Genomic DNA, 25,150 nt, shown 5'->3' on the forward strand with positions numbered 1-25,150 from the left:
CCCGTTGTTTTAAGCCACTAAGTTCATGATAATGCAGAAACAGAATAACAATAATAATAGTCATAGCAGTAATAATAGTAATCAACAACTCTACAAAATAGAGGCTGCTCTGGACTCTAGAGTTAGGTCTGGTAAACTGGATGTATCTCCAAGGGACACTCCTGATTTCTCAGAAATCTACTGCTCAAGAAGGAGTGGGAACAGTGCCCTCGAGGCTTCATTCTTTGCTTTCAGCACATCAGATACTGTTTTTCCAAAACTTTAACAAAATATTTTAAAGGAAAAAACAATTTCTATTTTTACTTACAAAGGTAGAGTGCTGTGTCCCAAACCATACTTTGCTAAACGGCAGTCCCAGAAGATTTTAATAGGAGGACAATCAAAATAAAAAGGGAGAAAAGAAAGATTTCAGGATCCGAAAACTGAAAACTTTTCGCGATGAGTACTTCTCTTGGAGGTTCTTGTGCACATTGAGAAACTGAAAGATCTTGAGGAAAAAGCCAGTTTATCATTAGTTAACATAGATTCTACACATTTAGAGAAATATGGAATGGACTTTGGGTAGGCCCTGAGAGAATGGAAATTAGGCTGGCCCTTAGAAGACTAAATGCTAGCTCTGCCACATATGGCCTTGCAACCTGATTCTACCCATAACCTCAGTTTTCTTCTCTGAAGACAAGAGAAAATACCTGGCTTGTCAATGTCCCAGGGTTGTTAGAAGGATAAGCATCTATAGTTACATTGCTTTTCTTTATGCTTTCATCCACTTATAATATCTTGTATCTGGGATGTTGATAAGACCTGTGTACTTATCCAAGAAGGCTGATAAAAAAAATAACTGATATATGTGAAAGCACTATGGAAATAAAATAAAACACTACATGGATAGAAGATTGAACTTACTACTTAATTTTCCTAACTTATTGATGCTATGCTAGGAAGTTAAAAGATTTTTTATTTACGGACAATACAAACAAAAAAAGCAATCTACACCTCTGTTTCAATTCTGTATAAACTCGATGCCACTTCTGAGGTTAACACTTTCAACTTGACAGTAATGTTTATAGTAGGGACACTTACAATGTTCTTTTTTATTGTCAGCATCCTTCAAAGCCTAGAAAATGGGAAGTGTTTCTATTGCACTTCTATTTACATCCTCCACATTACTTTTGTACTTTGTACTTCATCAAGAGTATGTAACAGACTACTTATTTCAGACCTGGAATAACGGCTACATGCCTGTGTGTGAGGCATATTAATGAGTACATAACGAAAACATTATCATTATTTCACTGGAAAAAATGAAAATATATATATATATGAATAGGACACTGGAACTATTTGTTTTCCTCTGTCACGCTGTTAGCAAAAGGAATCATTATACCAAAAGCCTACAATTGGTGTATAAAAAGAGATTCTTCATCACATCTTCAACTGAACATTCAACCAAAAAAATAAAAATGGCTATCTTATTCAGAAAACATCTGACTCATAACAAGTGGACTATAATTAGAACAAAGTGAATATTACTGAGGATTTGACATATCAACGAATTAAGTTTCAAACAGATTAAACACACACACAAACACACAACCAGTCATGTACATATATAACTAATTGACTTGAGAATACAATTTTGTAGTTTAACAGATTTTTTCCCCAAACCAAATATGTCTCTGCTTCTTCTGAAAATATGAAGATATTAATTACAGTGTGCACACACACAGACACACACTACACAGATACTTTTTAAAAGTCTAAACAATGATATTCAAAAGAAAAGATTTTACATTCAAAAGGCAAGATCAATTGCCTACACAATTCAAGTTTTCCAGTTAATTTTTTAATTCTGTGGTTTATTTTGTTCATCTGGAAGTGGATTTTTAACTGAAAATTGCCCTGAATATTTACTGCAGTTCTCTGCAGATCAAACAGACTTTCACATACACAAAAACAACAGTATCCAGTTTCTAATGTTCTTTTCCATAATATATGCAAAGAATGACTTATTACTTGTCACTTAAAAAAACACACATTTCCTCTAATGTTGGGCATTTCATAAAACTGTCTCTATAACATACTGCATGTCCATATGTAGCAATGTGTAAAAGTCTTTGGATGTCTCGCCATGATTTGCAGTATATGTGTTGGTGCTCCATGCCAACTTTCCATTCTCTTTACCAAAGAAGTTGTCTAAATTGTTAATACAGAATGTTTTAAACACAGAATGTCACCCAAACCTATTTTTCCCTAATATACTTTTAAAAGGGGAAAAGGTCAGAATATTCCAATCAATTGACGTACTCAATCTAATTTATGCACCTAGGAGCTCAAAACCGTGCGTCATTTGACCATTTTTCATTTGTTTCTAGCGAGATTAGAGATAGACTTCTTACCGAATTTATAATCCAAATTAGGATAAAGAGAGAAAATAGATTATGGAAGTTGAGTAGCTGTTGCTGTATTTTGTTTGTTAAGGGCCAATTTTGGACACCTGGAAATTGAATTGGAAAGACTCTGAAGGAAAACATAGTCAAATCGTTAACCCTTTCCACCTTATGAGAATAAATAGTAACCAGAGATTGGTAACCTAGAGCTATTTTAAGGAATATGGATTGCTTTTTGAGGACATAGCTAATGTCATTTTTCCAAAGTAGAATATTGGCCTTACAGAAATGATGGGAAAAATGCTAAAAATGGATTTTCACCGCTTGCTGCTATTCCAAATGAGATGCTACGTTTCCAATGAGTCTTCCATGGAAAAAAAAAAAAAGCAAGTTAGTGAAAATAAGAATTTCCATGTGTTTATGAAAGGACACCATGTTCTTGCCAGTAGAACTGGTAAAACTCCCCCTCCTCACCAAAAAAAAAAAGGATAACAACAACAACAACAATTTTTTAAAAAGATAAAAAGTAAAGAAAAAGAAAAAAAAAAAAGCAAGGAAAACAACCAACACTGTGACCACATTGAAAAGTTGAATATCAGGTTTAGCTCTGTTAGAAAAATCTAAAGACATCCAGGCAATTTTCAGATGCATTTAAGGTTTTGTGTTTATCTGCTTTTTGTTTTATTTCTGTTTTATATCTGTTGCTTACAACAAAATGAGCATTGACATCCTTTAAAATCGCCGATACTTTTTACACAAAGAGAGTACGCCATAATTTTAAAATCTAAGAGTGTTTGTGTTACCCAGTCTAAGAACCCAGGGTTTAGAGTTTAGTCTCTCTAGGAACGTAGATTCAAATCTTTTCACCTCTGCCATCTATTCCTGTTGGTCACTTATCACTGTAAACAGGGGAAGAGTATTTGATTACGCATCAATAGAATGGCATGAGTTATAATTCCACCTTATTTTACTCAATCACCTATTGAAAGTCCTGTTGCTTCTATTAGGTACCCGTGTAACCTTGGGAGAGGCAGTTTTCCTGTGGATTTCTTGTCTTCCCTCATTTGTAACCTACTGGGTGGGATTAGTTGATCTCCAGGGTTCCCTCCAATTTTAGTTGCTGATCTAAGCATCATCTTGGAGATCTGAATCAACTCTGTAACGAAGCAGGAAAGTTCTCGTTTCTTTACACCACATCTGCTCAGTTCTAATTCTAGAACTGTGTGCTTTTCTTAAGATGTCAGGTGCCACAGAAATAGGCCCTTGAGAGGCAACATAGCTAAATAGTTAAGGGAATCAAGTAGAATCAGATTCCTAAGGTTTGAATTCTTGCCTCTGTTACTAATAGCTCTGTGACCTTAGTAAGTTATCGCATTTGTGTGTCTCTATTTTCCTCATTGTAAAGCTGGAAGAGTTCACCTCACAAAGTTAGGGTTAAGAATAATGTGTTAACATATGCAATGTACTTAGGGAAGTGCCTGGTGAGAAATAAGTGCTACATAAGTGTTTGCTATTATAATCATTCGCTCTTACAGAACTTGAGAAAGATGCTGAGAGCAAACATTTGCATTTAACACTGATCCTAAAGTGCTATCCATTTATTGGAACTTAACATTTAATCAAAGCTTAAAAAATGAAATGGTGGTGATAAGATTATCGTAATTTGCTGATGATAGAGTTGTCTATTTTGAAAACCCAAGAGGTGTAAATGTTAAGCTATCACAAAGAGTAAAACATTTTTAAAAAGCTGTAGCTTTTCTGCAGAACAACAAAGGTTTAGAAAAATAACGGGGAAAAAAAGTTCCATGCACAATGAAAGCAATGTATAAAATACCTAGGAATAAATGTAACAATCATTTAACAAAAGAAAAAAAATCTACCAAGAAACAAGATAGAAAACTTAAATTAATGGAAGGATATACTCTAGTTGTAGATTTGAAAACATATTATTATCAAGATGTCAGTTCTTCATATTTTAATATACTTCAGAGCAATGTACTAAAGAATCGCACCTACTTAAAATATGTGAATTTTGTTATATGTAAATTATGGCTTAATAAAAAAAAACCTCCCTCATGTCCCCGTGTGTTTCCAAACTGACAAAATGATTGTGAAATTCATCTATAAAAATAAACATTTGAAAAATGCAACAGAAACAATTTGAGATGCATTATTCTATTAAATAATAGCGTAAGCATATATTTGGAACCGAAAGGGGTATTCAGTTTAGCGGAAAAGAATGGATAGTTCATGACTAGATCCAACATGGTAGCCAGCCTCTGAGACAGCCTCCAGATACTCCTTGTCTCCCAATATTCATTCACGGCCTTATGTCTTCCCCTCAAACATCGAATCGTGCTGACCTGTGTAAAAATAGGATATGATGAAGATATACGTATGGCCAATAGACACATGAAAAGATGTTCATCATTGCTAATCATCAGGGAAATGCAAATCAAAACTACACTAAGATATCACCTTACACCCGTTAGATTGGCAAAAACATCCAAAACCAAGAGCGACAAATGTTGGAGAGGTTGTGGAGAAAAAGGAACCCTCATACACTGTTGGTGGGAATGCAAACTGGTGCAGCCACTATGGAAAACAGTATGGAGATTTCTCAAAAAGTTAAAAATAGAAATACCCTATGACCCAGCCATCCCACTACTGGGTATCTATCCTAAGAACCCAAAATCAGAAATCCCAAGAGTCCCTTGCACCCATATGTTCATCGAAGCATTATTTACAATAGCTAAGACGTGGAACCAACCTAAATGCCCAGAAACTGATGATTGGATAAAGAAGATATGGTATATATACACAATGGAATACTACTCAGCCATAAAAAAGGACAAAATTGGTCCATTCGCAGCAACATGGATGGACCTTGAGGGTATTATGTTAAGCGAAATAAGCCAGACAGAAAAAGACGAACTCTATATGACTCCACTCATAGGTGGAAGTTAACATATTGACAAGGAGAACTGATCGGTGGTTACCAGGGAAAAAGGGGGCTGGGGGGAAGGCACAAAGAGGGAAGTGGTGTACCCACAACATGACTAACAATAATGTACAACTGAAATCTCACAAGGTTGTAATCTATCATAATCTTAATAAAAAAAAATAGGATATGATGGAAACACATATTTGTGACTTTTGGTGACAGGCCATGAAAGACATTGTGACTTTTGTCTTGTTCTCTTTTTCCATCACTTGCCCTGGGGGGGAAGCCAGCTACTATGTTCTGAGGATACAATCGAAGCCTCAAAGGAGAAGCCCATGTGATAAAGAATTGAGCCTTCTTATCAAGAGTCAGAAGCAACTTACAAGCAGTTTGAGTGAGCCATCATGGCAGTAAATCTTCCAGGCTCAGTCAAGCCTTCAGATGACTGCAGCTTTGGTGACATAGTGACTGTAACCTCTTTAGAAAGTCCAAGCTGGAACCGCCAGTTAAGCTGCATTCAAATTCCTGATCAAGAGAAATTCTGAGATAACAAAGATTTATTGTTCTTTTAAGTCACTATGTCTGAAGGGAATTTATTATGAAGTAATAGGTAGCTAATATATATCTGTATAAATAATTATATGGATTGCATATGATTATATATATACTAATATATAAACATACATAAAGAATATATATGACTATATATTTATAATATATAAAACAAATATATATGAATAATATACAAGAATAAATAATCATATGGATTGCACATTGACGGGAATAGAGAGGCTATCTGATAATCATCTCTTATCAAATATTAAATTACAGACATAATAGAGATATAAATTTTGAGAAGTATGAAACCAACAAAGTATTAGAAAAAACATATTAGAATGAACAATTTTGGATTTGAGGGCTTTTATAAGCATTATATCCAAAGCAAATACCATAAAGAAATATATTTACAGATTTTTAATCATTAAATATAAACTATTTTTGCATTAAATAGTACAATAAGCAAAATGAAAATGGGTTTATCTCAAGAATAAATGGCTGATTTGCATTATAAAATACATTTTTGAAATTATGATGTCAAACTAGGAATAGAATTCGATGTTTTAAACATACTAAAGACCATAACAAATCTCCGAGATGTAAAAAGCTTACTAATGAAACATTAAAAACATTTCCATTTTAATATGTAACAAAACAAGAATGTATAACATTACCATTTTCGTTTAAAATTCTAGTTGGGGTTCTATTTTATTTTTTATTTATTTATCTATTTACTTTTTGAGGAAGATTAGCCCTGAGTTAACTGTTGCTAATCCTCTTTTTGCTGAGGAAGACTGGCCCTGAGCTAACATCTGTGCCCATCTTTCTCTACTTTATTTGTGGGAAGCCTACCACAGCATGGTGTGCCAAGCGGTGCCGTGTTTGCACCCAGGATCTGAACCAGCGAACCCCGGGCTGCTGAATCAGAACGTGTGCACTTAACCGCTGCACCACCTGGCCAGCCCCTCTAGCTGGGGTTCTAACTAAGGCACTTAAGAAATTAAAAACAATATAAATGGCATAAAAATGAAAAGGAATAAAATAAATCTGCCTCATTAATAGATGTTGCCATTTCCTATAAAGAAAAAAAGTGTAAGAAAATTATGAAAAGAGAGCTAAGCAATTTTGTCGGATATCTAATCAAATAGAGAAATCAATTGCATTTCTAATCACCAGAGATAAACAGATAGGAAATTTAAAAAAAGAGATAACTCAGCAAAGCAACAGATATGTAGGCACAGACCTTACAGAAGATCTCTATGGAGAAATTTGTCAAACTTTATAGAGAAACTTGTAAATCTTCTCAGTAGATATTAAAATGTACCTAAATAAAACAAGAAAACTTTATTGATAAGAAATATCAACATTCTAGTAATGTTCATTCTACCCAGTTTGATCTATAGATTCAATGCAATTCCAATATAAATATCAGCAATATGTTGGTTTTTTTTTTTTTTTTTAGGAAGATCGGCCCTGTGCTAACATCTGTGCCAATCTTCCTCTACTTTGTATGTGGGATGCCACCACAGCATGGCTTGACAAACAGTGCATAGGTCTGTGCCCAGGATCCGAATCGGTGAGCCCCGGGCCGCCAAAGCAGAGTGCACTAACTTAACTGCTATGACACTGGGCCAGCCCCAATATGTTGGTTTTTATGTTATATTAAGGAGAATAAAATTTGTATTTGAGTATCAGAGAAAGTAAACATGTGAGTCATTGTTTTGATGTTGCACTGTTATTCAAAAGATATCACAGGCCAGCCCCCATGGCGTAGTGGTTAAGTTTGATGCCTTCTGCTTTGGTGGCCTGGGTTCATGGGTTCAGATCTTGGGCACAGACCTACACCACTAGTTCTCCACGCTGTGGCAGTGACCCACATACCAAATAGAGGAAGACCGACACAGATGTTAGCTCAGGTATGAAATGTACAGTTTTGAAAACTACTGTAACCTTGCAAAGCAAATATCCATTAATTTAGAAATAGGAATTATACTAGTTTGCTGGAGCAGCCATAACAAAGTACTACAGACTAGGCAGCATAAGCAACAGAAATTTAAGGTGTTGCCAGGGTTGTTTCTTCTGAGTCCTCTCTCCTTGTCTTGTAAATGACCATCTTGTTCTCCCCGTGTCCTCGTGTGATCTTTCCTCTTTGTGTGCCTGTGACTTAATCTCCTCTTCTTATAAGGAGACCAGTCATATTGGATTAGGGCCCACCTGCATGTTCTCATTTTACCTTAATTAACTTTTTAAAAGTCCTACATCTGGGGGCTGGCCCCGTGGCTGCGTGGTTAAGTTAGCGCGCTCCAGTGTTTCATCGGTTGGAATCCTGGGCGCGGACATGGCACTGCTCATCAAACCACGCTGAGGCAGCATCCCACATGCCACAAATAGAAGGACCCACAACGAAGAATATACAACTATGTACCGGGGGGCTTTGGGGAGAAAAAGGAAAAAAAAATAAAATCTTTAAAAGTCCTACAGAAGAATATACAACTACGTACCGGGGGGCTTTGGGGAGAAAAAGGAAAAAAAAAATAAAATCTTTAAAAGTCCTGCATCTGAATATATTCACATTCTGAGGTACTGGAGGTTAAGACCTTCACACATAAATTTTGAGGAGACACAATTTAGCCCATAACAGAAATTAAAGATTCTCACATTCAAGTGAAAAGAAGACTGTTTTTGTTTGACTCTTCTGATGAACAATTGATGACAAGAAAGAGGATTTTAAAGTTAATATTTTCCTTATAATTGAAAATACACTGATGGAAAGCATAAATAGAAATTTTGAATTATATGCCAATCATAAAGCCACTTTCAGTTTATGGTTAGACCTCCGCAAGGTACAGATTATCAGAGGAAATATTACAAAGCCATTGTACAAATTTATATTTTAAGTTAAATTCAAACTTACACAAAAGTGATTTCTATGAAAGTTAAATTGTCTTAGAAAAATTGTTCCTTGAGAATCATCAACTTTAAATGTACTAACATTTATATTTTTAAATAATCTATTTGAAATTTTTCCTAAAGTTTTCATACCCTATAAAATACTCCCAACAGCTCCAGTAACAATTGGGTCAGTAGAAAGATTCTTCCTCCAATTAACAATTTTCAAAAAATATTTGCAGGGGCCGGCCCCATGGCAGAGTGGTTAAGTTCTCACGCTCTGCTTCGGTGGCCCAGGGTTTCGCTGGTTCAGACCCTGGGCGCGGACATGGCACCACTCATCAGGCCACGTTGAGGCGGCGTCCCACATGCCACAGCTAGAAGGACCCACAACTAAAATGTACAACTATGTACTAGGGAGATTTGGGGAGAAAAAGCAATAAAAAAAAAGATTTTGCAAATGTGCATTTGCCAAGAGCAAACGATGCTGCTTTCAATCGTATCTTATCGAAAACGGAGCTGTTAGATATAAATTGTAATAAACTAATAAGTGAATTTGCAGAAAAGTGAACCATAAAAATCTTATAATCAAGAAATCACATTAATAAAGTATTATTACTTAGTACGTTATATAAAATAATGACATCAAAATACTAATTTTATGAAATTTGTAAGTTTATATCGTTACTCATATATCACTGTTTTTCCTATTATGTTTTATAAGAAATAATATATTTTAAAGGATAAAACTTCATACTTTAGTAACTTCAATGATGCTTTTTCTGCACTCTTTAAAAAGGTGCCCCATGTTTGCATTTTGTACCCTTGGGTCTCGTAAATTATGTAGCTAGTCCTGCCTGGCAGACCCGGGAGAGTATCAGGCTGCAAGGGAAGTTACTCTGAAATTTACCCCTAAATGTTCTCTTTACAAGTACATCAGATAACCTAACCTTGGGACACTGGTAAATTAACATGACAAAGAGATTTATGCTTTCAGAGAAATACAAAATAGATCAGGGCAGAGATATTTAAGAGTCAGAATGTCTCCACGGCCTGTAGGATTAACCTAATTTAAGCTATTAAAATATACATGAAAAAATTTACCAGTGAAAAGGAAGAGCTCTTCAGCCTGAAAACACTGAAGAAATCGAATCTCAGAAATAAATCTGGACAGAGTCGATCCACAGATGTTTCATTCCAGAGAAAGTCTTATTCAAAGGGCTTTGTGCCTACTCTGGTTCCATTAAACACGCTTCTGCTATTGTGATTTACTAAGCAGCCCTCTGATTTTTCCATTAGGGTTACAGGCTGGGACATAATTTGCCAAATGTGCTTTGAAGACTATTCTATTTTATTAGATCACTTGATAGTTCTGTTTCTTATCATAAATGAATAATGTGCCCAAACTGGTGTTATGTTTTGAATAGCATTGTTATTTTCACTAGCTAAACTTTAATTTACTTCCATCCTGAAACTATGTAAACCAAAGGAATTGATGTAAAATAATGAGACCAGCCAATAAGAAAACTATAAATAAGATAACATTTATCAGTATTGATCATCTCCTTGATTTTGTTAGGTTATTTGTTAGTTTTGTTGGTTTTATTTTATTTTGTTAGTTTTATGTTCCTCAACGTAACTGTAATTAGAATAAAACTGAAAGCTTCTACCTAATACAAATTCTTAGAAAAACACTTTCCCTTCTAGATCTTGTGAATCAGAATCTCCGAGAATTGTTTCTTTTAGCAAGTTACCAATTTAACTAGTATATAATCAGGACAGGAGAGATACAGGAATCGGTAGTTGGGAGCCACTGCCTCCTTTATAGGGACTGAATGTTTACGTCCCCACGAAATTCATATGTTGGAATCCTAAACTCCAATATGGTGGGCGTAGAAGGTGGTGCCTTTGGAAGGTGACTAAGTCATGAGGGTGAAGTTCTCACGCATGAGATTAGTGCTCTTATAAAACAGCCTCCAGAGAGCTCTCCCTTCACCATGTGACAACACAGTGAAAAGACAGCTGTCTATAAACCAGGAAGAAGGCTCTCACCAGATACCCAATCTGCCGGCACCTTGATTGTGGACTTCCCCACTTCTAGAACTGTGAGAAATAAATGTTTGGTGTTTAAGCCACCCAGTCTATGGTATTTTTGTTAAAGCAACTCTAACATATGAAGACAATATATTTCCCTAACTTTTCCAAATTTATAACATCCCGTCTGGACTTTATCCTATTTTGTATTCTGCTCTCTGCCAGTTTTAATGCTTGTTAAGAGTAATGGTATCAAATAATATAGCAGGTAGGTAATATATAATACACACCATTCAGTTAGTTAATAACAAAATTGAATTTAAATGGACAGGACCCATGGAGAAGGTCGTTCTTTGAATTAGAGAGTGAATAGGGACATGGTAGCATTCGGCCCCAACCATCAAACCTAACTGCTTTTCCTAAAATTCATACTGAGGAGCTAATTTTGTTGTGTTATTCTTTTATTGAATATAGTCATTTTTTGTGGATAAAAAGATCTTGCAGTGGATGAAAAGCTGATAAAATGCAGTAGCATGAGTAAGCCTAGCCCTGCCCTGAGGTCCATAAGCCAAGGGAAGAGTTTCCAAACTAGGAAGGAATAGATGTAGACACAGGCGCTAAGTATAGAATCAAGGATTGAAGGATAAAACTGATAAGATAAATGAGTTTGGGAAATTAGTAGGGAGAGTGGTCCTGTGAAAATGCCTGGAAAAGATGTTATTCTTTTCATTGTCTACCTTTCTGTGCCGTGATACATCCAGTCTCTGCTGTATTTAATTAGTGAAAAACTTTAGGTTATGGAACATTCACGAGATAGAAGTAAGATCCTTCAGTTCTCAAATTATCAAAGCACTGAACAGCAAATCTGAATATTACCTTACCAGTGGTCTAATTCTTCTCTGATAAAATAGTGGTTTATTTTCTTAGGTCGTCTAACCTGATGGGGGGTATAGAGGTTGCTTCCCCAGCACTTTGGCATATCATTTACAAAGACACCCCTCACCCTTTCTAGATGGGTGCTCAGCCAGAGATCTCATGTCACATGGTCATCAAATCACACCTGTTGCTATGTCCCAGGATTTAATATGACCTCCTCTCTTATTCATGGCCACCAAACAGGTATCGGATTAAGGACCTCAGAAGTTTATACTGCAAGAGTAGTAACTGAACCTCTCCCGTGGTTCAAGACTGAGATATTGCAAGGGGAATGCCAAAGAGTAATTCAGGAAATGGAGACTGATGGAAAAGTCTTCTAAGTGAAAGAGGATGTAGAAATGAGAGAATCCGGGAGACAAAGGCGTGAGAAGATTAGGCAGATAAGCAAGGGAAAATAGGGGAAATCCTGGCAGCAGGCACTGTGTTCAGTAGCTAAACTTCACACGTTCTTCTTTTTAAAAGCACAGGACAGTTACATACCCAATGTGAAAAAAGTCTATCACTTTCCATACCAAAGTTATGGGTTTCTGTTAAGCACTCAGTCACCTCTCAGCATTTAACATCTAATTTTCTGAAGGAGTAGGGAAAATCATTATCTAAAGGATGAATGGAAAGGGAATTTGTTCTCTTATCTATCTTAATAGTCCTCAGAATGATTACTCTCTTCAAATATTGATCATCTCTGTTTTGAGACTGTTTATATATGACAAATAAATTTATTGTGCCTACTCTTCTTAGCTCCAATTGTTTAAATTAGCATATCATTTCATTTTATAAGTTGAGTATCTTTAGTTAGTCCTGTAATAAACTTCCTGAATTACAGTAATAACATGACTCATGCCAGAGAGGGTGTATTTTATGGTTGTGTAGGGAAATTTTAAAGTTAGAAAAATCAATGATTGTTGAAATGAAGAGACAGGTTGGTAAAAACTAGGGCATGATTTGTGTTTGCTTTTAACCGGCTCTGTCAGTAACAGATCATAAATTGAAATGTATAAAACATCATTCTATCATTTAAACTTCAAAATTAGAGGAACCTGACAATTTTGGAAGCAATTCTAGAAGTGTAAGTACCTTTTAAAAATATGTTTAAGCCCATTTTACTTCTTGGGACTATTTCTAATGTCATCTAACACAGACAATGAAAACTGGACTCCCCTCAGGCCAGCAAACAACATAAAATCTTTTAGAATTCTTCAGCATTTGAATGGCATGGACTAAAATGGAATTATCTGGTAAGACATAAAAACCAAAGTTTTGTTAATATTTGTTTAGATTTTTTTTTCTTGCTTTATTCAGTCTCCATGCTGCTTGCTTCCAGGACAAGGATCCAAAGTCTAAGATTCCGGGGAAAGACTATTTAGCAGAATGTTTGGTCTCTTTAATAAATGAAAAGACAGGAAATAACATAAAATAGCACTATTACATGAAATTTCCACCATAGATTTCCAGCTCAAAGAAGCTTAGATTGAGAGTCCATTGGTCTGCATTTCTCCCCATTTTTCTATATGGGTGAGGAAAGGGTGGCCGCTGGAAGTATTTGGGACAATGACGAGTTACAGAATTCCCCCTTTCCTTTCCTCTTCATTAGTTACCACCTATTTTTCTCCCTCGGGATTCTATCAACATCTAAAATCTCCAGTCTCCCCTGTGACCAGGTATCCTGGAATTTCACTAACCTTTTGCCCTTCAACCACAGTGAAAGAATGTCTTAATTTCTTCAAAGAATGAAGTAACAATTTACGGATTATCTCTGTCAGCATTTCCTCTACATTCATTTTCATTTTATTGAAGTAACAATGAAATCTAATGCTTTGATGGACAGAGAAAAAGGACAGAACTTGCTTGTCAGAATCAGGCCTGACCTTTTGAAACAAACCAGGTCAGATCTTTGCACTTTGGATAGATCATTTCACACAAAAGCAAGACTGATATCCATATCATGGCAAGACCAGGATTATAACATTCCATCAAAGTTTTTTTTTGTTCTTTTTTTGGTGAGGAAGATTGTTCCTGAGCTAACATCTGTTGCCAATCTTCCTCTTTTTGATTGAGGAAGATGGTCTCTCAGCTAACATCTGTGCCAGGCTTCCTCTATTTTGCATGTGGGATGCTGCCACAGTATGGCTTGACGAATGGTGTGTAGGTCTGCTCCCAGCATTGGAACATACGAACTCCAGGCCACCAAAGCAGAGCACATGAACTTAACCACTACGCCACTGGGCCAGTCCCCAAAGATTTTTTTAATGGGTTTTATTTTTTAGAGCAATTTTAGGTTCACAGCAAGATTGAAGGAAAGGTACCGAGATTTCCCATATATCTCCCTGTCCCCACACATGGATAGCCTTTCCTGTCATCACTATCTCCCCTAGAGTGGTATATTTGTTGCAACTGATGAAACTACATTGACTTTTCAAAAAAAATGTTTTGTACCCTATTTTTTAAAATAAAAGCTATATATGTTTAAGGTGTACAACATGATGTGGGTTTTTTTTGGTTTTTTCTCTTTTTTGCTGAGGAAGATTATCCCTGAGCTAACATCTTTGCCAGGCTTTCTCCACTTTATACATGTGTCACTCCCTCAGCATGACTGTCAAGTGGTGTAGGTCCATGCCCGGGATCCAAACCCATGAGCCCAGGCCACTGAAGCAGAATGCACCAAACCTAACCACTACACCATGCGGCCAGCCCTACAGCATGATGTTTTGATACACATATAGATAATGAAATTATTACTATAGTCAAGCTAATTAACATATCCATCTCTTCACAATTACCTTTTTTGTGTGTGTATGGTGAGAGCACCTGAAATTTACTCTCTAGAGAATTTCCAATATTCAATACAGCATTATTAACTATAGTCATCATGCTGTATGTTAGATCTCTAGACTTCTTCATCCTACATAACTGCAGCTTTGTACACTTTGACCTTCATCTCTCCATTTTGCCCCCCTCCTTGTCCCTTCTATGTGTCCGACATTTTTTGATTCTACGCCTAAGTGAGATCATGCATTATTTTTCTTTCTGTGGCTGGCTTATTTCACTTAGCATAATGTCCTCCAGATTCATCCATGTTATCTCAAACGGCAGGGTCTCCTTTTTTTAAGGCTGAATAAGATGTATATATGACAACTCCTTCATCTAACCATCCATCAATGGACACTTAGGTTTTTCCCATGTCTTAGATGTTATGAATAATGCTGCAATGAACATGAGAGTGCAGATATCTCTTCAAGGTACTGATTTCATTTCCTTTGTTTTATACCTTCTTTTTGGTTTTTTAAAGAGAGCACTGTTTTCTATTAGAATATGTCAGTTTTTATATACAAATAACTATTTGTGTACAAAGGAATACTAAAGCAAGACAATTCAGTTGAGCCTTCAAGGCATATGTTCACTTGAGAGAATCTTAATATATGATCCCCTAGTAGAGTAAGTTTGCTTTGGCTCACAACTATGTGGCAACATATATCTAGCTCTTAGGATAGACCTACGATTCCAGAATTTCAGTCAAGCATATACAGTCATGCATTTGCTTTTGCTATAGGTTAATGCCATTTGTACTGACACTTTCTCTAAAGTGAATCTTTTCTTTTTTTGAAGACTGGCCCTGAGCTTACATCTGTGCCAATCTACTCCTATTTTGCATGTGAGACCCCGCCACAACATAACTTGATGAGCAGTGTGTAGGTCTGTGCCCTGGATCCAAACCCAGGAACCCTGGGCTGCCAAAGTCAAGCATGCAAACTTAACCACTATGCCACCAGCCTGGCCCCTAAGGTGAACCTTTTATGTAATAGAAATGCATTTCTTTGTCACATGGTTATTTACTGCAACCTTAATATAATGGAATCATAAGTTTAATGTGTTATTTAAATATTTTCTAAAACCCATTAAAATAAACATCTAACTATTAAAGTCAAAGGAGCATATTTAAGAACCATCGAAAATCACCTTGGGTGACATGCTTTGGAAACACAAGGGTAAAACATGATGCTAAAAACATCCTCATTGTCTTGGTAGATTCCCCATTCTGGTTTACACTCACTCCACTTTCCTCAACTTTAGGTACTCCTAGGTTTGTATTTATTTGAACTGTTTTGACAACATGTCTTAAAAATTATAATCTGTGTTTTTATTTCCAAGTGATTGAAGAGATGGCTTAACTGGTAAGAACAGATGTCCCACTGTTTTCTGACCATAGAGGCAGCTCTTTGTTTTTTGTTCTAATAGTAAAAGTAGAAAAAAATCCTGAAATATATTATGCTAATATTTATTTTAAAGGGAAGTGCTGTTTGGGAGAATGATGCCTGTTTACATCAGATGGAAATCGTATTAGTACAGACACTTTTTTTTCTTCCAAGCTCTAAATACACTCTTGTTCAAAGGGCACAAAAGCATCATAAAAGCTTAGTTAGAACCAGACAATTGCACAGCTTTGCTTTTGTCTGACTCCATTTGAATCGGTTGACTTTTAAAATTGAATGAGAAACATTGTTTCCTGATGACAGAGGAGAGCATAAAAGGCTGGGAGTACAATATGGGACAGCATTACTCACCTTGGAGAACGCATATTCCAGGTGCTCTCTGCCCGATCATTCTTGTCACAGGTGAAGAGTTCAAATAATAGTAGCCTTGATTCCTGAAACGAATATCAGATGAATTTCAGGGGAGGAAAATCTTAAAGAGGAGAGAATAAGTGAGGTAGGGAAAGAAAATAAATGAAAATCGAAAGAATAAAATGAATAAGAAAAGTTTACATTAAAAACAGAGAATTGCGAGGCACCCTTTGCAAAGATGATGCTAATCTAACCCAGCTAGTGGATTATTTCGGTTCTATCTTCTGAAACACTTAGGCTGAAAGTTATTCTTGACGATGATAATTCAAACCTCGCAGGGCCATTGCTCCAGGAAATATAGGGCTTCAGCATTTCATGAAATTTACAAACACTGTTGTGAATAATATTTGGGAAAATAAAATGGAAACAAATTAGGAAGCCAGGCCTTAGTTGTCAAGCACGTGAAACCGGTCATGTGAATCTTCAGAACCAAGCTGTCAAATCTTGAAGAGCTGCTATTGTTGGATCTTTTCCTGGTCTAGCCTCCCTTTCCCCACTACCCTCTACAACAACTCCCAGGCCTTTTACTTCATTTCCCGAGTCTGAGTATTCTTGCTGCTACCAGTTTATGTAAGAAAGATTCAATCTCTGTGGCATCTTCTCTGTCCAATAGTACATATCTTCAGACTTTACACTAGTCATTCCATGCTTCCAAGTTACTGACTGCCTATGGATAACATCTCTCATGCATGGTAGAGGCACTTCTTCCTTCAATTTTAGTATTTTGGATGAAATATTACAGTCATTGAGGTATAGACTCTCAAGGTATGAATCTAAGACTCAGATAAGGTAATGAGAATATTTAGATCCAGAAAGTTAAAGATGAGAAGCTCTTTGTTTTGTCACTCATGCTAGCCATTATGCAGCTGCCTACAGAAAGAGAGTCAAGTAGTCAAAAGGAGAGTTTCCATAGTTAATGGTCCTGGATTGAAGCTCTGCTTCACAACTTACTGGTTGAGAGACTTCGGCTAAATAACTTACTTCATCTGTAAAATGGAAATAATAATTATAGCTACTTCGTAATATTGCTATGAGTCTATAATTGAGATAACACAGATAAAATACCTGGCATATTTTCTAGCATGTAGTAAGCATTCACTCTGGCATGTAGTAAGCTATTATTATTCTCTGTTGTTATGGTTGTTACTACACTACCAATAAGAAGAAATGGTGCTGAGTAAAGTGACCAATTTATATGGTGGTGGCAATGGGGAAGAGCAGACTAAGTAAGACAGGGTTCTGGCAGGGAACGGATAATGCACTCAATGAACTCAAAGGGTTAATTGAAAAGAGTTCAGTCGAGGGACTATTTGCTGATGGAAGAGCAAGGGTAACACAATCATAAAGGGATGGTGAAATGCCCAGAGTCTTGCAACAGTAGGGAGCCCAGCTATAAACCCTGGAAGCCTGGAGAGGAGAGAAGAGAACGTTACATTACTAGAACCCAGAGAGAGCTATAGATGTTGGAGAGGGGTCGCCCTGCAAAAGCTATGGTTAAAGAGTGACAGTCCAGCAAGAAAGTGGCATAGGGCTATATAACCACTCTCTATTCTTCTGCTGGTAACTCTCACTGAGAGAGGACAGCCAGAAGCCAGAGAGCCAGACCCGAGGCTCTGCAGTTCTTGTAACTCTTGGGTAGAAAGCAAGGCAGAGAACGAACCTGGGGGGACAAGCAGAGAATAATACTGGTGGGCAAGCACACCACAATTTCAACTTATTTTTCAAAAACTTCAATTCTTGCCAGTATTATGAAAGCAGGATTTAATACTTGTTATTTAGAGTACCTCTAAAGTTGCTTTGTGGGGCCCTGGAACTTTGTGGATTGGAGCTTGGATCTTTGACTTACAACAATACTGTAGGACTGATATCTCAAAATTCCTGGGAGCATAACCTCCAAGTACTTATATTTTGCTTTCGAATAGTAAAAAGCCCAGTTTTCTGTCAAACAGGATATCATTCCTAACAAGCAGATTTTCTGTCAATGTATTAATTTCAACGATTCGATTTGAAAGTTTATATCAATAAAGTTAAAACCAGATATTACACAGAAATTCAATGTACTTCTTGGACATGTGTCCATTGTTTGAACCAAACTTACTGTAGAAGTCTCTACTATGACTCCAAGACTGTAGCACCTTTCAAATAAAGCTCTCCATTTTGTTTATTGTATTATTTCAAAATAAATGTGACATTTTGAAATAAATTTGGAAGTTTGTTATTAACTATATTATTATGAATATTTTACAGGTATTTTTAATCCAGTTTGGCTGCTTGGACACTCATGTTGGGGTCTACTGGTAGCATTAAGTATGGAAAAATGCTGAGTAGCATTTAATATTTGCATTTTAAGTTGTCTCTCCTGAACCATCATAACTCATTTCAAATTGACTGAAAAAATTAAAGCTAGTATATTCATTACTCTGAACAGTTCATTAAGAAGATTCTAAGACATTAGAAGTCTTTTTTCTCCAAAAACTGAACTTGAAATTTCTTGGAATGAGATATCATGTGTGAATAAAAAATTGTCAGCTCAATAGACTTCAGGGGAGATACAAAGTGAAAATGAAATTCACAACTATTAATACAAGTAAATATGCAAGTAAATATTTGCCGTTTATTAGGAATAATGAACTCAACTGCAACACGCAGAAAAAAAAATTGGGCAAGGTATGATTAAACTCACGTGCAAAATATTCCAAATAGCACGGTTAACGTCAACATCCAAAAATGTCATTCATTCCACACTCTCTGACCAAACCATGTCCCATTAAAAAACAAAAAATAAACAGTTCAAAGAGAAGATCAGGAAGCACTTGACATAATGATTCTACCACAATAAAATATTTACGATTGTCTCTTTCATTCAGGAAACTATTTGATACCATCATGGAGTGAATAAAGTTGGAAGCGCGGAAAGGGTATTGACGTCAACACATGCTATATTAGAGAAATAAATATTGAGAGAATGTTTAGAGAATCCCATGACAATGAAAAAAATGCACATTCACTTCAAACAAACGCATTAGGAAAATTTGACAGTTGATGCACTTTTTTAAGAAAAATGTTATTGGTATTAAGAAATAAAAATATTAGCCTTATATTTTTTTAAGAAAGTAATCTTAAATATTGCTGCTTAATTTTTTAAAAAATCTATAAATTCCACATTCTCTAACCACTCCCACTCCACAATTCTGCCTCTACTAGAAACACCACTGATAGTAGTCCAATATGATTAGATGTTCTATTTCATTTATGCATTTATAGTTGTGTGATGGAGGCCAACACGACCATAAAAATTATCAGAAAGTATTGTGGAAAGTTACTAGGAGTCAAAGAAAACTTTGCTCTGTCTGTTTTTGAGGTGGCAAAGGCAAAGAAGAAATAGTAACTCAATTAATTAAAATAAAAAAAAATTGTGGGAGAGAAAAGGAATTCAGCACTATGTAACTCTAGGTAGATATCATCTATATCAAGATTATCTCATCTAATTTCAATCTGGGCACTAATTCTTATGATGCATTTCTTCCTGTGAAGTGGCAGTTATCTTGGTATTGCAGCTGTCAGGAGCACACACTGTTTCTCCTCTGGTTTCTTGCTTTCAGGAACTGGATGACAAGTTACTCCTCTAAAAGAGCTCAGGGCTGAGAAACTGTCTTTCTTGTTGACCTTTCACATCTAGATGAAACATCCACTTTAAGTGATAAAAATTTTACTTGAAAAATCATGATGGATTCCAAATTCTTTAGAACTTCCCTGGACTGCAGTGAAGAAAAGAAATATTCTCCAAGTCTGAAGGTCTCTATTCCTTGGCTTCAAGGTACAGAAAAAATCTTACAGGAAACAAGCAAAATTCTTACTTTCAATTTGTGAATTCCACCATTTGAAATGCATTCCTTTGGATTCTAAAGGAAATAGGTGAGTTTTCCAGCTTTTTTCAAGTGAATCTGAAAAAACTTCCCACAGAAACAAATAAATTTTGATGAGAAGGAGTGAAGTCAGGCATAAATCTAGAACCAACCAGACTAGAGAGAGATATTCTGTTCGGGGCTTCTGGGCATCAAAAATCACAATCTGATAATCCCAGTAATGAGGGGAGAGGAGAGCAAGATCTCTTAAAAGAAGGATTTAATGATAAAATCTCAAGGTTAAAAAATATTTCAAAAGCACATTATACTAGCATAACTCCTGTTCATTTGTTGAATTAAAAGGAAATGCGCAGTAGGTTTCTGGGAAGAATTTTGAATGTCCCTCAATCCCTATATAGAAAACCAAAATGCTATTGAGAAAATTACATCTGAGTAAAGACACAAAGAAGATGAATGGATTAGTCACAGAAATATCAGAGAAAAGGGTAATCCAGACAGAGAAAACAGTTCCAGGAGGCCTCACAGCTGGAGGCAGCCTTGCGTGTCTGAGGGAGATTGTGGGGAACAGTGTGGCTAATGCAGAGGAAGAGAGCTGAGAAGCAGATGAGGTTGGAGTTCTCATGGGGAGGCAGCTCATCCTGGGCTGTGCCTCCTCCTCTGTGTGAAGTGGCGACTCCTAGGAAGATTTTAGTCCCTGGAGAGGTGAACTGTGTGTAACATGATGCCTCTAACTGCTGTAATAAGACACGTTTGTGTGACCTACTCCAAAGGAGCTAAGAAAAAGGACATAGAGAAAGGACAATGAACACTAAATTATTTATACTGGAATTTTAGGGAACAGGAAAAGGGAAAATTATGAGTTTTTTCTACTTTCTACACGCATGGTTGATTTTACTTATTACTATGACAATGCATTACTTTTGTAATAAGCACAATCCTATATATGTGTATGTATATATGTTGTATATGTGTTATATATGTTACATATATTTTTAACTTCCTGGATTCCAACGCACACGTGCTGCATAACCATCTCCAGTCACCATTCTAGTCACCCAGGAACTATGTTTTGTCCTCCCCCAAGTCAGTCTTCTTATTCTTGGGCAGCTTTTGTTATTAAACAAGTTTTCCTCATTCTAATCTACATTCTGCTTTCCTGTAACTTCTCTGCAACCTGTGCTAATTTTCATCGTTAGGAGACACAGAGAACGGGTTTAATAATTCTTCTACAAGACATCTCCTCAGGTCGCTGTAGAGAGGTGCCGGAAGTTGGAGAAGCCTAAAGAACAATCAGCACATTTCGCAACTTAACCAAAGTCTGGCCCTGCACAGTGGGCAGAAGTAAACAGTGACAGTAAGAGGAAGAAATAAGCAACGAAAGAAGTGGAGTGGGAACATGTCCTTATCTGGGATGTAAAAAGAAACTGCCTCGCATGTTGGGCAATCTTACCACATCATAGGTAAGTGATTGAGAAATGTGAGGCCCTGGTCAGCTACTAAGGGAAGCACCAATGAGGAATGATTGAGAAATTAAGTCAAGAGAGGACTTAACACCCTCTTATCGGTCTCAAGAATTATTTTTAGAAATGTTATCTCATATTTTCCATGCTTGTATTATTTCTTGACCTTCTAATTTTACACCTGACTGCCCTGAGTGGGTGTATGTGCATGAGGGGTGGGGAGTTAAAAGAGGAAGTGGCACAAAGCACAAAGGAATAAAAACTTCCTAGACTCAAGTATAAGAAGCCAATAATCTCTCTTTCCACTTAATCATTCTGCTGCCATTAAGTGGACTTACGTGACCCTCCCACAAATGGAAAAGCACTTAATAAATTGCAAACTATTATAGAAGTGTTAGTTAAATAAAAAGAAATATAACATCTATAAATAAATAAAGGGTGTATTGATTGTGCTTGCTAAGAAGAACCTCAAACGCATGGGAGATGCAGAAGAAAACATGAGAAGGCCTTTTGCTTATTTGAAGCCTTGTTTCTTGTAAATGAAAAGCTGAGCCTCTCACTGAACCCAAAGTATCCTGTCATCTTAGAGGATGCCCTTTATAATAAAAAATTTGATTCAGAAAGCATTCATTTCTTAGTTTATGTAAGGTATGGGACTGGAGGTATATAGAATGGAAAATATTTTTCTGTTTTCCAGAAGTCTCTCATGGAAAAGCACATGCAAACACTAAATGTACACCACCAAAACTACAAGTGCAAACCAACAGTAGAATCACAAATGCTGGTGGAAGGCAGAGTGATCAGAACAACATCAAGATCACTGAGATAGTCAATGTAGGTGGAGAGAAACTGTGAAAACTAAAAATGAATTCATTTCCCAAGAATGATGACTCTTTACTTACCAAAAAGTCACTTTTTTCCAAGCGAGGCTGAAACCCAGAAGAAACACAAGCAAAAGTCTAATATGTTCGTAGACAAGTATTATAATAATAATCACAACTACTATCTTAATGTTGGTTAAGCTCTTTCTAATTTCTAGGAATAGAGCTAAGTATTTGACATGCTTTAAAGGAATTAATTCACTCAACAAACCAATCCAATTTGTCAGAGATTGCAATGGTTAGTAGAGAAGGAGCTAGCCCCAAACAAGGTCTGCTCGCCTCCACCGTCCAAGCTTTACAACCAACAGTCTCCAAATTGGCTGTGCAGATCTCTGTAGGGATATAAAATGACCTCTTGGGGTATGAGAAGAAAACATGAAAGAGGTTCATTTCAATTTTTGTGTTTCTTCCTTTAAAAATGGTTTTTGTATATATAAACTATATAGTTTATATAGTGTATAAATATAAAAATTTACATATACTGTGGGTTGTGCTTAAAATATGTAATGATCAGAATGTGCAATCTGAAAAGCTTGGAAAAGAATGCTTAAACTATTAAGCCATATGGCCCCAAAAGTTAGACCTACCAAAAAAGCCATATACAAATTTCTTTCAAAAATTCATTTCTAGAACACTTTTATCAATTTTGTTAAGCCAAATAAAAATCTTCTTGTAAAATTCAACTTCCATTTTGCATTTTAGAAAAATTGTTAGCAATTCTGCTGTTGTAGTAACTCAAATCCCCGTAGATTAGACTTGAAATTACAAGGGAAAAGGGACTAGTGGAGGCAAAATGATATTATCTAGAAGTTTGAATTGATATAGATCGAAACGATTTTAAAGACTGTTATAAATTGCAAGTATCAAATCTTTAAAATAGTCCATTTGGGGCCATTTAATATACATTTCACTTGATTGTAACATAATACATCAGGCAATGAGCAAAATGAGGACCTTCTTCATGATGAAATGTTTCCCTTCTGCTCAATATTTTCTGTTTTAAGAAAATAATCTGAACACTGTATATAAGAAAGATCTATCACAATGGATAAGTGTATACAGTAAGTGGCACAATAATAACAGCTATTATTATTATACTGTATTAGTTCCCTATTACAAACCACCACAAATTTAGTGACTTAGAACAATATGAATTTACTAGCTTACGTTTCTAGACGTCAGGAGTTGTAAATGGGTTTTATGGGCTAAAATCAAGGTATCTGCAGAGCTGTATTCCTCCTAGAGGTGCTAGGGGAGAATATGTGTCCTTAACTGTTGCAACTTCTCAAGGTCACCTGCATTCTCTGGTTTGTGATCCACATTCAAAGCAAATCACTCCAACCTCTGCTTCTGTCATCATTTCACCTCCTCTCACTCTGAGTCTACAGCCTAACTCTTACACTGGGGCCACATCTAGGAGAATTTCCCTATCTCGGGATCCTAGCTTAATCACATCTGCAAAGTCTCTTTTACATTGTAAGGTAACATATTCATAAGTTCCAGGGGTTAGAACATGGCATCTTTGGGGAGCCATTATTCAGCATACTCCATGGTTTGACCTCTGGCCCTAAAGATTTCTGTCCATCTCACCTGCAAAATATATTCATCTCACCTCAAGATCCTCCAAATTCTCAAGCCATTATAGCATCAACTCAAATCCAAATCTCATATGTGTCTCATTAGCTCAAAAGTCCCAAATCCCAAATCTCACCATTTAAGTCATCTAAATTAGGTATGAATGAAGCTCTGGGTATAATCCATCATGGGGAAAATTCTCTCCATTTATGCCCCTGCGAAACTAGAAAAAATGTTATCTGTTCCCAAAATACAATGGTGGAGCAGGGATAGGATAGCAGTTAATAGTTAAAGATATTCCTCATGCAAAGGGATAAAACAGAAGGAAAAAAGTACTCACCAGTCCCGAGCGATTTCAAAAATCCAGGTGGGCAAACTCCATTAGGGTTGAAGGCTGGGAATAATCCTCTGTGGCTTGAGTATCTGTCCTCCTCTGGACCTGTAGCTCTGCTCTCTGAGTTGTCCTTCCTTTTTTTTTTTTTTTTTTTTTTGAAGGATAGCATATGTTTGAGGCCAAGTAGTTTCATCAGCCTGCTTCTTGCCTATAGAATTTTTGGGGTCAGATAGGCTTACTTCATTTATCTTCTCTTTGTCTCTTTCAGTCCAAGCTGGTAGTATTTCTGTTATATAACATCCTAAAAAACCTTGTGGGAGGTTCACTTCACTAGACAAGAGGCTTCTTCACAAATCTTCCCTGGATAAACGCATCTGTATTCCCTGTCTCTACTGAGATGGTTGATGGGCTTCCTCATTCATGTACTTAATCTCTTCAAAGGACTGTTTATGTGATTGAATTCTGACCTTTTGGTCCTTGTGAGGCACTAGCAGAATCTTGTCCAGCCACATGCTTGGCTTTCTCTCCAGAGCACGCTTTTCTGGCCATGAATCTCCTAATTTTAACATGTTTTGAAATCTGGATAGGCTGAGAATTTCCAAAATCATCAAGTTTTGGTTCCTTTTTGCTTCTGAGTTCTTCTTTCAACTTACCTCTTTCTTCACAT

General features: G+C 36.3%; 1 long non-coding RNA gene across 1 annotated transcript; it reads right to left on the bottom strand.

Moving 5' to 3' along the window:
* Positions 1–938: 938 nt before the first annotated feature.
* Positions 939–25,063, bottom strand: LOC106830239 (uncharacterized). Its single transcript, XR_001397850.3, has 5 exons — positions 24,490–25,063; positions 16,308–16,390; positions 7,133–7,213; positions 5,715–5,872; positions 939–4,750 (listed from the first exon to the last, which is right to left on the bottom strand). It is a non-coding gene; the product is annotated as an uncharacterized lncRNA (long non-coding RNA).
* Positions 25,064–25,150: the final 87 nt, after the last annotated feature.

The sequence above is a fragment of the Equus asinus genome, chromosome 13 (assembly GCF_041296235.1).
Source record: "Equus asinus isolate D_3611 breed Donkey chromosome 13, EquAss-T2T_v2, whole genome shotgun sequence".
Taxonomy (NCBI): domain Eukaryota; kingdom Metazoa; phylum Chordata; class Mammalia; order Perissodactyla; family Equidae; genus Equus; species Equus asinus.